The sequence below is a fragment of the Nelumbo lutea genome, chromosome 4, assembly GCF_056320005.1.
Source record: "Nelumbo lutea isolate HS-2025 chromosome 4, American lotus-T2T, whole genome shotgun sequence".
In the NCBI taxonomy this organism is placed as follows: domain Eukaryota; kingdom Viridiplantae; phylum Streptophyta; class Magnoliopsida; order Proteales; family Nelumbonaceae; genus Nelumbo; species Nelumbo lutea.
The window spans coordinates 52,320,025-52,332,780 of record NC_142687.1 but is presented as its reverse complement, the minus strand read 5'-3'; the positions used below and the strand labels follow the sequence as shown (position 1 = coordinate 52,332,780).

The 12,756-nt window shown below is 46.2% G+C and overlaps 24 non-coding genes and 3 pseudogenes across 24 annotated transcripts; all 27 read left to right on the top strand.

Annotated features, from left to right (window-relative positions):
* The first annotated feature begins 165 nt into the window (after positions 1 to 165).
* Positions 166 to 284, top strand: LOC148858796 (5S ribosomal RNA). The gene has a single exon (XR_016096735.1). It is a non-coding gene; the product is annotated as a 5S ribosomal RNA (ribosomal RNA).
* Positions 285 to 643: 359 nt separating this feature from the next.
* Positions 644 to 760, top strand: LOC148858795 (5S ribosomal RNA; annotated as a pseudogene).
* A 359-nt stretch (positions 761 to 1,119) lies between these two features.
* LOC148858794 (5S ribosomal RNA) lies at positions 1,120 to 1,238 on the top strand. Its single transcript, XR_016095681.1, has one exon. It is a non-coding gene; the product is annotated as a 5S ribosomal RNA (ribosomal RNA).
* Positions 1,239 to 1,596: 358 nt separating this feature from the next.
* Positions 1,597 to 1,715, top strand: LOC148858793 (5S ribosomal RNA). The gene has a single exon (XR_016097098.1). It is a non-coding gene; the product is annotated as a 5S ribosomal RNA (ribosomal RNA).
* A 359-nt stretch (positions 1,716 to 2,074) lies between these two features.
* LOC148858792 (5S ribosomal RNA) lies at positions 2,075 to 2,193 on the top strand. The gene has a single exon (XR_016095805.1). It is a non-coding gene; the product is annotated as a 5S ribosomal RNA (ribosomal RNA).
* A 359-nt stretch (positions 2,194 to 2,552) lies between these two features.
* On the top strand, positions 2,553 to 2,671 carry LOC148858791 (5S ribosomal RNA). The gene has a single exon (XR_016097425.1). It is a non-coding gene; the product is annotated as a 5S ribosomal RNA (ribosomal RNA).
* A 359-nt stretch (positions 2,672 to 3,030) lies between these two features.
* Positions 3,031 to 3,149, top strand: LOC148858790 (5S ribosomal RNA). The gene has a single exon (XR_016096429.1). It is a non-coding gene; the product is annotated as a 5S ribosomal RNA (ribosomal RNA).
* A 138-nt stretch (positions 3,150 to 3,287) lies between these two features.
* Positions 3,288 to 3,406, top strand: LOC148858789 (5S ribosomal RNA; annotated as a pseudogene).
* Positions 3,407 to 3,764: 358 nt separating this feature from the next.
* On the top strand, positions 3,765 to 3,883 carry LOC148858788 (5S ribosomal RNA). Its single transcript, XR_016096303.1, has one exon. It is a non-coding gene; the product is annotated as a 5S ribosomal RNA (ribosomal RNA).
* A 359-nt stretch (positions 3,884 to 4,242) lies between these two features.
* Positions 4,243 to 4,361, top strand: LOC148858787 (5S ribosomal RNA). The gene has a single exon (XR_016096723.1). It is a non-coding gene; the product is annotated as a 5S ribosomal RNA (ribosomal RNA).
* A 358-nt stretch (positions 4,362 to 4,719) lies between these two features.
* LOC148858786 (5S ribosomal RNA) lies at positions 4,720 to 4,838 on the top strand. The gene has a single exon (XR_016097053.1). It is a non-coding gene; the product is annotated as a 5S ribosomal RNA (ribosomal RNA).
* Positions 4,839 to 5,196: 358 nt separating this feature from the next.
* On the top strand, positions 5,197 to 5,315 carry LOC148858785 (5S ribosomal RNA). Its single transcript, XR_016096710.1, has one exon. It is a non-coding gene; the product is annotated as a 5S ribosomal RNA (ribosomal RNA).
* A 359-nt stretch (positions 5,316 to 5,674) lies between these two features.
* On the top strand, positions 5,675 to 5,793 carry LOC148858784 (5S ribosomal RNA). Its single transcript, XR_016095680.1, has one exon. It is a non-coding gene; the product is annotated as a 5S ribosomal RNA (ribosomal RNA).
* Positions 5,794 to 6,151: 358 nt separating this feature from the next.
* LOC148858783 (5S ribosomal RNA) lies at positions 6,152 to 6,270 on the top strand. Its single transcript, XR_016097052.1, has one exon. It is a non-coding gene; the product is annotated as a 5S ribosomal RNA (ribosomal RNA).
* Positions 6,271 to 6,628: 358 nt separating this feature from the next.
* Positions 6,629 to 6,747, top strand: LOC148858782 (5S ribosomal RNA). The gene has a single exon (XR_016096698.1). It is a non-coding gene; the product is annotated as a 5S ribosomal RNA (ribosomal RNA).
* A 359-nt stretch (positions 6,748 to 7,106) lies between these two features.
* Positions 7,107 to 7,225, top strand: LOC148858781 (5S ribosomal RNA). The gene has a single exon (XR_016095679.1). It is a non-coding gene; the product is annotated as a 5S ribosomal RNA (ribosomal RNA).
* Positions 7,226 to 7,583: 358 nt separating this feature from the next.
* On the top strand, positions 7,584 to 7,702 carry LOC148858780 (5S ribosomal RNA). Its single transcript, XR_016096476.1, has one exon. It is a non-coding gene; the product is annotated as a 5S ribosomal RNA (ribosomal RNA).
* A 359-nt stretch (positions 7,703 to 8,061) lies between these two features.
* Positions 8,062 to 8,180, top strand: LOC148858779 (5S ribosomal RNA). Its single transcript, XR_016095678.1, has one exon. It is a non-coding gene; the product is annotated as a 5S ribosomal RNA (ribosomal RNA).
* A 359-nt stretch (positions 8,181 to 8,539) lies between these two features.
* On the top strand, positions 8,540 to 8,658 carry LOC148858778 (5S ribosomal RNA). The gene has a single exon (XR_016096023.1). It is a non-coding gene; the product is annotated as a 5S ribosomal RNA (ribosomal RNA).
* Positions 8,659 to 9,016: 358 nt separating this feature from the next.
* Positions 9,017 to 9,135, top strand: LOC148858777 (5S ribosomal RNA). The gene has a single exon (XR_016096302.1). It is a non-coding gene; the product is annotated as a 5S ribosomal RNA (ribosomal RNA).
* Positions 9,136 to 9,494: 359 nt separating this feature from the next.
* LOC148858776 (5S ribosomal RNA) lies at positions 9,495 to 9,613 on the top strand. The gene has a single exon (XR_016095804.1). It is a non-coding gene; the product is annotated as a 5S ribosomal RNA (ribosomal RNA).
* A 359-nt stretch (positions 9,614 to 9,972) lies between these two features.
* Positions 9,973 to 10,091, top strand: LOC148858775 (5S ribosomal RNA). The gene has a single exon (XR_016096475.1). It is a non-coding gene; the product is annotated as a 5S ribosomal RNA (ribosomal RNA).
* Positions 10,092 to 10,450: 359 nt separating this feature from the next.
* On the top strand, positions 10,451 to 10,569 carry LOC148858774 (5S ribosomal RNA). Its single transcript, XR_016096230.1, has one exon. It is a non-coding gene; the product is annotated as a 5S ribosomal RNA (ribosomal RNA).
* A 358-nt stretch (positions 10,570 to 10,927) lies between these two features.
* LOC148858773 (5S ribosomal RNA) lies at positions 10,928 to 11,046 on the top strand. The gene has a single exon (XR_016096301.1). It is a non-coding gene; the product is annotated as a 5S ribosomal RNA (ribosomal RNA).
* A 359-nt stretch (positions 11,047 to 11,405) lies between these two features.
* LOC148858772 (5S ribosomal RNA) lies at positions 11,406 to 11,524 on the top strand. The gene has a single exon (XR_016096320.1). It is a non-coding gene; the product is annotated as a 5S ribosomal RNA (ribosomal RNA).
* A 359-nt stretch (positions 11,525 to 11,883) lies between these two features.
* LOC148858771 (5S ribosomal RNA) lies at positions 11,884 to 12,002 on the top strand. The gene has a single exon (XR_016096686.1). It is a non-coding gene; the product is annotated as a 5S ribosomal RNA (ribosomal RNA).
* A 358-nt stretch (positions 12,003 to 12,360) lies between these two features.
* Positions 12,361 to 12,479, top strand: LOC148858770 (5S ribosomal RNA; annotated as a pseudogene).
* The last annotated feature ends 277 nt before the right edge of the window (positions 12,480 to 12,756 follow it).

The window sequence follows — 12,756 nt, the reverse complement described above, 5'->3', positions numbered from 1 at the left end:
CGGGGCAGCGACAGATGTAGAAAGGAATAACTCCGCTCACCTGGGATCTTGTGCACGGTTACCAAGGGAGGAAAGTTGCATACACCGGTTTTTCAAATCTGAAAGAATTAATGGAGGGGAGCAAGATAGTGAGTGCATAAAGATTAAAGCGAACAAGAAGCAAACGGGTGCGATCATACCAGCACTAATGCACCGGATCCCATCAGAACTCCGAAGTTAAGCGTGCTTGGGCGAGAGTAGTACTAGGATGGGTGACCTCCTGGGAAGTCCTCGTGTTGCACCCCAATTTTATTAATATTTTATATTTGATATACTATTGGCAAATTCCATATGTCGTTTCGGCGAGACAACTGGAAACAACGTGCCGGATACTCGGACCATTTGCGGCAAGACCGTCATTACTGAATGGGAACGGTGCAAAACCGGTCTTTTGGCATTCATAGTGCATTGTCGGCCCCACGATATTACTACATTTACCCGGGGCAGCGACAGATCTAGAAAGGAATAACTCCGCTCACCTGGGAGCTTGTGCACGGTAACCAAGGGAGGAAAGTTGTATACACCGTTTTTTCAAGTCTGAAAGAATTAACGGAGGGGAGCAAGATAATGAGTGCATAAAGATTAAAGCGAACAAGAAGAAAACGGGTGCGATCATACCCACTAATGCACCGGATCCCATCAGAACTCCGAAGTTAAGCGTGCTTGGGCGAGAGTAGTACTAGGATGGGTGACCTCCTGGGAAGTCCTCATGTTGCACCCCAATTTTATTAATATTTTATTTTTGATATACTATTTGCAAATTCCATATGTCGTTTCGGCGAGACAACTGGAAACAACGTGCCGGATACTCGGACCATTTGCGGCACGACCGTCATTACTGAATGGGAACGGTGCAAAACCGGTCTTTTGGCATTCATAGTGCATTGTGGGCCCCACGATATTACTACATTTATCCGGGGCAGCGACAGATCTAGAAAGGAATAACTCCGCTCACCTGGGAGCTTGTGCACGGTTACCAAGGGAGGAAAGTTGCATACACCGTTTTTTCAAGTCTGAAAGAATTAATGGAGGGGAGCAAGATAGTGAGTGCATAAAGATTAAAGCGAACAAGAAGCAAACGGGTGCGATCATACCAGCACTAATGCACCGGATCCCATCAGATCTCCGAAGTTAAGCGTGCTTGGGCGAGAGTAGTACTAGGATGGGTGACCTCCTGGGAAGTCCTCGTGTTGCACCCCAATTTTATTAATATTTTATTTTTGATATACAATTTGCAAATTCCATATGTCGTTTCGGCGAGACAACAGGAAATAACGTGCCGGATACTCGGACCATTTGCGGAACGACTGTCATTACTGAATGGGAACGGTGCAAAACCGGGCTTTTGGCATTCGTCGTGCATTGTGGGCCCCACGATATTACTACATTTATCCGGGGATGCGGCAGATCTAGAAAGGAATAACTCCGCTCACCTGGGAGCTTGTGCACGGTAACCAAGGGAGGAAAGTTGTATACACCGTTTTTTCAAGTCTGAAAGAATTAACGGAGGGGAGCAAGATAATGAGTGCATAAAGATTAAAGCGAACAAAAGCAAACGGGTGCGATCATACTAGTACTAATGCACCGGATCCCATCAGAACTCCGAAGTTAAGCATGCTTGGGCGAGAGTAGTACTAGGATGGGTGACCTCCTGGGAAGTCCTCGTGTTGCACCCCAATTTTATTAATATTTTATTTTTGATATACTATTTGCAAATTCCATATGTCGTTTCGGCGAGACAACAGGAAACAACGTGCCGGATACTCGGACCATTTGCGGAACGACGGTCATTACTGAATGGGAACGGTGCAAAACCGGGCTTTTGGCATTCGTCGTGCATTGTGGGCCCCACGATATTACTACATTTATCCGGGGATGCGGCAGATCTAGAAAGGAATAACTCCGCTCACCTGGGAGCTTGTGCACGGTAACCCAGGGAGGAAAGTTGTATACACCGTTTTTTCAAGTCTGAAAGAATTAACGGAGGGGAGCAAGATAATGAGTGCATAAAGATTAAAGCGAACAAGAACCAAACGGGTGCGATCATACTAGCACTAATGCACCGGATCCCATCAGAACTCCGAAGTTAAGCGTGCTTGGGCGAGAGTAGTACTAGGATGGGTGACCTCCTGGGAAGTCCTCGTGTTGCACCCCAATTTTATTAATATTTTATTTTTGATATAGTATTTGCAAATTCTATATGTCGTTTCGGCGAGACAACAGGAAACAACGTGCCGGATACTCGGACCATTTGCGGAACGACTGTCATTACTGAATGGGAACGGTGCAAAACCGGGCTTTTGGCATTCGTCGTGCATTGTGGGCCCCACGATATTACTACATTTATCCGGGAATGCGGCAGATCTAGAAAGGAATAACTCCGCTCACCTGGGAGCTTGTGCACGGTAACCAAGGGAGGAAAGTTGCATACACCGTTTTTTCAAATCTGAAATAATTAATGGAGGGGAGCAAGATAGTGAGTGCATAAAGATTAAAGCGAACAAGAAGAAAACGGGTGCGATCATACCAGCACTAATGCACCGGATCCCATCAGAACTCCGAATTTAAGCGTGCTTGGGCGAGAGTAGTACTAGGATGGGTGACCTCCTGGGAAGTCCTCATGTTGCACCCCAATTTTATTAATATTTTATTTTTGATATACTATTTGCAAATTCCATATGTCGTTTCGGCGAGACAACTGGAAACAACGTGCCGGATACTCGGACCATTTGCGGCACGACCGTCATTACTGAATGGGAACGGTGCAAAACCGGTCTTTTGGCATTCATAGTGCATTGTGGGCCCCACGATATTACTACATTTATCCGGGGCAGCGACAGATCTAGAAAGGAATAACTCCGCTCACCTGGGAGCTTGTGCACGGTTACCAAGGGAGGAAAGTTGCATACACCGTTTTTTCAAGTCTGAAAGAATTAATGGAGGGGAGCAAGATAGTGAGTGCATAAAGATTAAAGCGAACAAGAAGCAAACGGGTGCGATCATACCTGCACTAATGCACCAGATCCCATCAGAACTCCGAAGTTAAGCGTGCTTGGGCGAGAGTAGTACTAGGATGGGTGACCTCCTGGGAAGTCCTCGTGTTGCACCCCAATTTTATTAATATTTTATATTTGATATACTATTGGCAAATTCCATATGTCGTTTCGGCGAGACAACAGGAAACAACGTGCCGGATACTCGGACCATTTGGGGAACGACCGTCATTACTGAATGGGAACGGTGCAAGACAGGGCGTTCATACCAGCACTAATGCACCAGATCCCATCAGAACTCCAAAGTTAAGCGTGCTTGGGCGAGAGTAGTACTAGGATGGGTGACCTCCTGGGAAGTCCTCGTGTTGCACCCCAATTTTATTAATATTTTATATTTGATATACTATTGGCAAATTCCATATGTCGTTTCGGCGAGACAACAGGAAACAACGTGCCGGATACTCGGACCATTTGGGGAACGACCGTCATTACTGAATGGGAACGGTGCAAGACAGGGCGTTTGGCATTCGTCGTGCATTGTGGGCCCCATGATATTACTACATTTATCCGGGGATGCGGCAGATCTAGAAAGGAATAAATCCGCTCACCTGGGAGCTTGTGCACGGTAACCAAGGGAGGAAAGTTGTATACACCGTTTTTTCAAGTCTGAAAGAATTAACGGAGGGGAGCAAGATAATGAGTGCATAAAGATTAAAGCGAACAAAAGCAAACGGGTGCGATCATACTAGTACTAATGCACCGGATCCCATCAGAACTCCGAAGTTAAGCGTGCTTGGGCGAGAGTAGTACTAGGATGGGTGACCTCCTGGGAAGTCCTCGTGTTGCACCCCAATTTTAGTAATATTTTATTTTTGATATACTATTTGCAAATTCCATATGTCGTTTCGGCGAGACAACTGGAAACAACGTGCCGGATACTCGGACCATTTGCGGCACGACCGTCATTACTGAATGGGAACGGTGCAAAACCGGTCTTTTGGCATTCGTAGTGCATTGTGGGCCCCACGATATTAAAACATTTATCCGGGGCAGCGACAGATCTAGAAAGGAATAACTCCGCTCACCTGGGATCTTGTGCACGGTTACCAAGGGAGGAAAGTTGCATACACCGGTTTTTCAAATCTGAAAGAATTAATGGAGGGGAGCAAGATAGTGAGTGCATAAAGATTAAAGCGAACAAGAAGCAAACGGGTGCGATCATACCAGCACTAATGCACCGGATCCCATCAGAACTCCGAAGTTAAGCGTGCTTGGGCGAGAGTAGTACTAGGATGGGTGACCTCCTGGGAAGTCCTCGTGTTGCACCCCAATTTTATTAATATTTTATTTTTGATATACTATTGGCAAATTCCATATGTCGTTTCGGCGAGACAACAGGAAACAATGTGCCGGATACTCGGACCATTTGCGGAACGACTGTCATTACTGAATGGGAACGGTGCAAAACCGGGCTTTTGGCATTCGTCGTGCATTGTGGGCCCCGTGATATTACTACATTTATCCGAGGATGCGGCAGATCTAGAAAGGAATAACACCGCTCACCTGAAGCTCGTGCACGGTAACCAAGGGAGGAAAGTTGCATACACCGTTTTTTCAAGTCTGAAAGAATTAATGGAGGGGAGCAAGATAGTGAGTGCATAAAGATTAAAGCGAACAAGAAGAAAACGTGTGCGATCATACCAGCACTAATGCACCGGATCCCATCAGAACTCCGAAGTTAAGCGTGCTTGGGCGAGAGTAGTACTAGGATGGGTGACCTCCTGGGAAGTCCTCATGTTGCACCCCAATATTATTAATATTTTATTTTTGATATACTATTTGCAAATTCCATATGTCGTTTCGGCGAGACAACTGGAAACAACGTGCCGGATACTCGGACCATTTGCGGCACGACCGTCATTACTGAATGGGAACGGTGCAAACCGGTCTTTTGGCATTCATAGTGCATTGTCGGCCCCACGATATTACTACATTTATCCGGGGCAGCGACAGATCTAGAAAGGAATAACTCCGCTAACCTGGGATCTTGTGCACGGTTACCAAGGGAGGAAAGTTGCATACACCGGTTTTTCAAATCTGAAAGAATTAATGGAGGGGAGCAAGATAGTGAGTGCATAAAGATTAAAGCGAACAAGAAGCAAACGGGTGCGATCATACCAGCACTAATGCACCGGATCCCATCAGAACTCCGAAGTTAAGCGTGCTTGGGCGAGAGTAGTACTAGGATGGGTGACCTCCTGGGAAGTCCTCGTGTTGCACCCCAATTTTATTAATATTTTATATTTGATATACTATTGGCAAATTCCGTATGTCGTTTCGGCGAGACAACTGGAAACAACGTGCCGGATACTCGGACCATTTGCGGCAAGACCGTCATTACTGAATGGGAACGGTGCAAAACCGGTCTTTTGGCATTCATAGTGCATTGTCGGCCCCACGATATTACTACATTTACCCGGGGCAGCGACAGATCTAGAAAGGAATAACTCCGCTCACCTGGGATCTTGTGCACGGTTACCAAGGGAGGAAAGTTGCATACACCGGTTTTTCAAGTCTGAAAGAATTAATGGAGGGGAGCAAGATAGTGAGTGCATAAAGATTAAAGCGAACAAGAAGCAAACGGGTGCGATCATACCAGCACTAATGCACCGGATCCCATCAGATCTCCGAAGTTAAGCGTGCTTGGGCGAGAGTAGTACTAGGATGGGTGACCTCCTGGGAAGTCCTCGTGTTGCACCCCAATTTTATTAATATTTTATTTTTGATATACAATTTGCAAATTCCATATGTCGTTTCGGCGAGACAACAGGAAATAACGTGCCGGATACTCGGACCATTTGCGGAACGACTGTCATTACTGAATGGGAACGGTGCAAAACCGGGCTTTTGGCATTCGTCGTGCATTGTGGGCCCCGTGATATTACTACATTTATCCGAGGATGCGGCAGATCTAGAAAGGAATAACACCGCTCACCTGAAGCTCGTGCACGGTAACCAAGGGAGGAAAGTTGCATACACCGTTTTTTCAAGTCTGAAAGAATTAATGGAGGGGAGCAAGATAGTGAGTGCATAAAGATTAAAGCGAACAAGAAGAAAACGTGTGCGATCATACCAGCACTAATGCACCGGATCCCATCAGAACTCCGAAGTTAAGCGTGCTTGGGCGAGAGTAGTACTAGGATGGGTGACCTCCTGGGAAGTCCTCATGTTGCACCCCAATTTTATTAATATTTTATTTTTGATAAACTATTTGCAAATTCCATATGTCGTTTCGGCGAGACAACTGGAAACAACGTGCCGGATACTCGGACCATTTGCGGCACGACCGTCATTACTGAATGGGAACGGTGCAAACCGGTCTTTTGGCATTCATAGTGCATTGTCGGCCCCACGATATTACTACATTTATCCGGGGCAGCGACAGATCTAGAAAGGAATAACTCCGCTAACCTGGGATCTTGTGCACGGTTACCAAGGGAGGAAAGTTGCATACACCGGTTTTTCAAATCTGAAAGAATTAATGGAGGGGAGCAAGATAGTGAGTGCATAAAGATTAAAGCGAACAAGAAGCAAACGGGTGCGATCATACCAGCACTAATGCACCGGATCCCATCAGAACTCCGAAGTTAAGCGTGCTTGGGCGAGAGTAGTACTAGGATGGGTGACCTCCTGGGAAGTCCTCGTGTTGCACCCCAATTTTATTAATATTTTATATTTGATATACTATTGGCAAATTCCGTATGTCGTTTCGGCGAGACAACTGGAAACAACGTGCCGGATACTCGGACCATTTGCGGCAAGACCGTCATTACTGAATGGGAACGGTGCAAAACCGGTCTTTTGGCATTCATAGTGCATTGTCGGCCCCACGATATTACTACATTTACCCGGGGCAGCGACAGATCTAGAAAGGAATAACTCCGCTCACCTGGGATCTTGTGCACGGTTACCAAGGGAGGAAAGTTGCATACACCGGTTTTTCAAATCTGAAAGAATTAATGGAGGGGAGCAAGATAGTGAGTGCATAAAGATTAAAGCGAACAAGAAGCAAACGGGTGCGATCATACCAGCACTAATGCACCGGATCCCATCAGATCTCCGAAGTTAAGCGTGCTTGGGCGAGAGTAGTACTAGGATGGGTGACCTCCTGGGAAGTCCTCGTGTTGCACCCCAATTTTATTAATATTTTATTTTTGATATACAATTTGCAAATTCCATATGTCGTTTCGGCGAGACAACAGGAAATAACGTGCCGGATACTCGGACCATTTGCGGAACGACTGTCATTACTGAATGGGAACGGTGCAAAACCGGGCTTTTGGCATTCGTCGTGCATTGTGGGCCCCGTGATATTACTACATTTATCCGAGGATGCGGCAGATCTAGAAAGGAATAACTCCGCTCACCTGAAGCTTGTGCACGGTAACCAAGGGAGGAAAGTTGCATACACCGTTTTTTCAAGTCTGAAAGAATTAATGGAGGGGAGCAAGATAGTGAGTGCATAAAGATTAAAGCGAACAAGAAGAAAACGGGTGCGATCATACCAGCACTAATGCACCGGATCCCATCAGAACTCCGAAGTTAAGCGTGCTTGGGCGAGAGTAGTACTAGGATGGGTGACCTCCTGGGAAGTCCTCATGTTGCACCCCAATTTTATTAATATTTTATTTTTGATATACTATTTGCAAATTCCATATGTCGTTTCGGCGAGACAACTGGAAACAACGTGCCGGATACTCGGACCATTTGCGGCACGACCGTCATTACTGAATGGGAACGGTGCAAAACCGGTCTTTTGGCATTCATAGTGCATTGTGGGCCCCACGATATTACTACATTTATCCGGGGCAGCGACAGATCTAGAAAGGAATAACTCCGCTCACCTGGGAGCTTGTGCACGGTTACCAAGGGAGGAAAGTTGCATACACCGTTTTTTCAAGTCTGAAAGAATTAATGGAGGGGAGCAAGATAGTGAGTGCATAAAGATTAAAGCGAACAAGAAGCAAACGGGTGCGATCATACCAGCACTAATGCACCGGATCCCATCAGATCTCCGAAGTTAAGCGTGCTTGGGCGAGAGTAGTACTAGGATGGGTGACCTCCTGGGAAGTCCTCGTGTTGCACCCCAATTTTATTAATATTTTATTTTTGATATACAATTTGCAAATTCCATATGTCGTTTCGGCGAGACAACAGGAAATAACGTGCCGGATACTCGGACCATTTGCGGAACGACTGTCATTACTGAATGGGAACGGTGCAAAACCGGGCTTTTGGCATTCGTCGTGCATTGTGGGCCCCACGATATTACTACATTTATCCGGGGATGCGGCAGATCTAGAAAGGAATAACTCCGCTCACCTGGGAGCTTGTGCACGGTAACCAAGGGAGGAAAGTTGTATACACCGTTTTTTCAAGTCTGAAAGAATTAACGGAGGGGAGAAAGATAATGAGTGCATAAAGATTAAAGCGAACAAGAAGCAAACGGGTGCGATCATACTAGCACTAATGCACCGGATCCCATCAGAACTCCGAAGTTAAGCGTGCTTTGGCGAGGGTAGTACTAGGATGGGTGACCTCCTGGGAAGTCCTCGTGTTGCACCCCAATTTTATTAATATTTTATTTTTGATATACTATTTGCAAATTCCATATGTCGTTTCGGCGAGACAACAGGAAACAACGTGCCGGATACTCGGACCATTTGCGGAACGACTGTCATTACCGAATGGGAACGGTGCAAAACCGGGCTTTTGGCATTCGTCGTGCATTGTGGGCCCCACGATATTACTTCATTTATCCGGGGATGCGGCAGATCTAGAAAGGAATAACTCCGCTCACCTGGGAGCTTGTGCACGGTAACCAAGGGAGGAAAGTTGTATACACCGTTTTTTCAAGTCTGAAAGAATTAACGGAGGGGAGCAAGATAATGAGTGCATAAAGATTAAAGCGAACAAAAGCAAACGGGTGCGATCATACTAGTACTAATGCACCGGATCCCATCAGAACTCCGAAGTTAAGCGTGCTTGGGCGAGAGTAGTACTAGGATGGGTGACCTCCTGGGAAGTCCTCGTGTTGCACCCCAATTTTATTAATATTTTATTTTTGATATACTATTTGCAAATTCCATATGTCGTTTCGGCGAGACAACAGGAAACAACGTGCCGGATACTCGGACCATTTGCGGAACGACGGTCATTACTGAATGGGAACGGTGCAAAACCGGGCTTTTGGCATTCGTCGTGCATTGTGGGCCCCACGATATTACTACATTTATCCGGGGATGCGGCAGATCTAGAAAGGAATAACTCCGCTCACCTGGGAGCTTGTGCACGGTAACCCAGGGAGGAAAGTTGTATACACCGTTTTTTCAAGTCTGAAAGAATTAACGGAGGGGAGCAAGATAATGAGTGCATAAAGATTAAAGCGAACAAGAACCAAACGGGTGCGATCATACTAGCACTAATGCACCGGATCCCATCAGAACTCCGAAGTTAAGCGTGCTTGGGCGAGAGTAGTACTAGGATGGGTGACCTCCTGGGAAGTCCTCGTGTTGCACCCCAATTTTATTAATATTTTATTTTTGATATAGTATTTGCAAATTCTATATGTCGTTTCGGCGAGACAACAGGAAACAACGTGCCGGATACTCGGACCATTTGCGGAACGACTGTCATTACTGAATGGGAACGGTGCAAAACCGGGCTTTTGGCATTCGTCGTGCATTGTGGGCCCCACGATATTACTACATTTATCCGGGAATGCGGCAGATCTAGAAAGGAATAACTCCGCTCACCTGGGAGCTTGTGCACGGTAACCAAGGGAGGAAAGTTGCATACACCGTTTTTTCAAGTCTGAAAGAATTAATGGAGGGGAGCAAGATAGTGAGTGCATAAAGATTAAAGCGAACAAGAAGAAAACGGGTGCGATCATACCAGCACTAATGCACCGGATCCCATCAGAACTCCGAAGTTAAGCGTGCTTGGGCGAGAGTAGTACTAGGATGGGTGACCTCCTGGGAAGTCCTCATGTTGCACCCCAATTTTATTAATATTTTATTTTTGATATACTATTTGCAAATTCCATATGTCGTTTCGGCGAGACAACTGGAAACAACGTGCCGGATACTCGGACCATTTGCGGCACGACCGTCATTACTGAATGGGAACGGTGCAAAACCGGTCTTTTGGCATTCATAGTGCATTGTGGGCCCCACGATATTACTACATTTATCCGGGGCAGCGACAGATCTAGAAAGGAATAACTCCGCTCACCTGGGAGCTTGTGCACGGTTACCAAGGGAGGAAAGTTGCATACACCGTTTTTTCAAGTCTGAAAGAATTAATGGAGGGGAGCAAGATAGTGAGTGCATAAAGATTAAAGCGAACAAGAAGCAAACGGGTGCGATCATACCAGCACTAATGCACCGGATCCCATCAGAACTCCAAAGTTAAGCGTGCTTGGGCGAGAGTAGTACTAGGATGGGTGACCTCCTGGGAAGTCCTCGTGTTGCACCCCAATTTTATTAATATTTTATATTTGATATACTATTGGCAAATTCCATATGTCGTTTCGGCGAGACAACAGGAAACAACGTGCCGGATACTCGGACCATTTGGGGAACGACCGTCATTACTGAATGGGAACGGTGCAAGACAGGGCGTTTGGCATTCGTCGTGCATTGTGGGCCCCATGATATTACTACATTTATCCGGGGATGCGGCAGATCTAGAAAGGAATAAATCCGCTCACCTGGGAGCTTGTGCACGGTAACCAAGGGAGGAAAGTTGTATACACCGTTTTTTCAAGTCTGAAAGAATTAACGGAGGGGAGCAAGATAATGAGTGCATAAAGATTAAAGCGAACAAAAGCAAACGGGTGCGATCATACTAGTACTAATGCACCGGATCCCATCAGAACTCCGAAGTTAAGCGTGCTTGGGCGAGAGTAGTACTAGGATGGGTGACCTCCTGGGAAGTCCTCGTGTTGCACCCCAATTTTAGTAATATTTTATTTTTGATATACTATTTGCAAATTCCATATGTCGTTTCGGCGAGACAACAGGAAACAACGTGCCGGATACTCGGACCATTTGCGGCACGACCGTCATTACTGAATGGGAACGGTGCAAAACCGGTCTTTTGGCATTCATAGTGCATTGTGGGCCCCACGATATTAATACATTTATCCGGGGCAGCGACAGATCTAGAAAGGAATAACTCCGCTCACCTGGGATCTTGTGCACGGTTACCAAGGGAGGAAAGTTGCATACACCGGTTTTTCAAGTCTGAAAGAATTAATGGAGGGGAGCAAGATAGTGAGTGCATAAAGATTAAAGCGAACAAGAAGCAAACGGGTGCGATCATACCAGCACTAATGCACCGGATCCCATCAGAACTCCGAAATTAAGCGTGCTTGGGCGAGAGTAGTACTAGGATGGGTGACCTCCTGGGAAGTCCTCGTGTTGCACCCCAATTTTATTAATATTTTATATTTGATATACTATTGGCAAATTCCATATGTCGTTTCGGCGAGACAACTGGAAACAACGTGCCGGATACTCGGACCATTTGCGGCAAGACCGTCATTACTGAATGGGAACGGTGCAAAACCGGTCTTTTGGCATTCATAGTGCATTGTCGGCCCCACGATATTACTACATTTACCCGGGGCAGCGACAGATCTAGAAAGGAATAACTCCGCTCACCTGGGATCTTGTGCACGGTTACCAAGGGAGGAAAGTTGCATACACCGGTTTTTCAAATCTGAAAGAATTAATGGAGGGGAGCAAGATAGTGAGTGCATAAAGATTAAAGCGAACAAGAAGCAAACGGGTGCGATCATACCAGCACTAATGCACCGGATCCCATCAGAACTCCGAAGTTAAGCGTGCTTGGGCGAGAGTAGTACTAGGATGGGTGACCTCCTGGGAAGTCCTCGTGTTGCACCCCAATTTTATTAATATTTTATTTTTGATATACTATTGGCAAATTCCATATGTCGTTTCGGCGAGACAACAGGAAACAATGTGCCGGATACTCGGACCATTTGCGGAACGACTGTCATTACTGAATGGGAACGGTGCAAAACCGGGCTTTTGGCATTCGTCGTGCATTGTGGGCCCCGTGATATTACTACATTTATCCGAGGATGCGGCAGATCTAGAAAGGAATAACACCGCTCACCTGGAGCTCGTGCACGGTAACCAAGGGAGGAAAGTTGCATACACCGTTTTTTCAAGTCTGAAAGAATTAATGGAGGGGAGCAAGATAGTGAGTGCATAAAGATTAAAGCGAACAAGAAGAAAACGTGTGCGATCATACCAGCACTAATGCACCGGATCCCATAAGAACTCCGAAGTTAAGCGTGCTTGGGCGAGAGTACTACTAGGATGGGTGACCTCCTGGGAAGTCCTCATGTTGCACCCCAATTTTATTAATATTTTATTTTTGATATACTATTTGCAAATTCCATATGTCGTTTCGGCGAGACAACTGGAAACAACGTGCCGGATACTCGGACCATTTGCGGCACGACCGTCATTACTGAATGGGAACGGTGCAAACCGGTCCTTTGGCATTCATAGTGCATTGTCGGCCCCACGATATTACTACATTTATCCGGGGCAGCGACAGATCTAGAAAGGAATAACTCCGCTCACCTGGGATCTTGTGCACGGTTACCAAGGGAGGAAAGTTGCATACA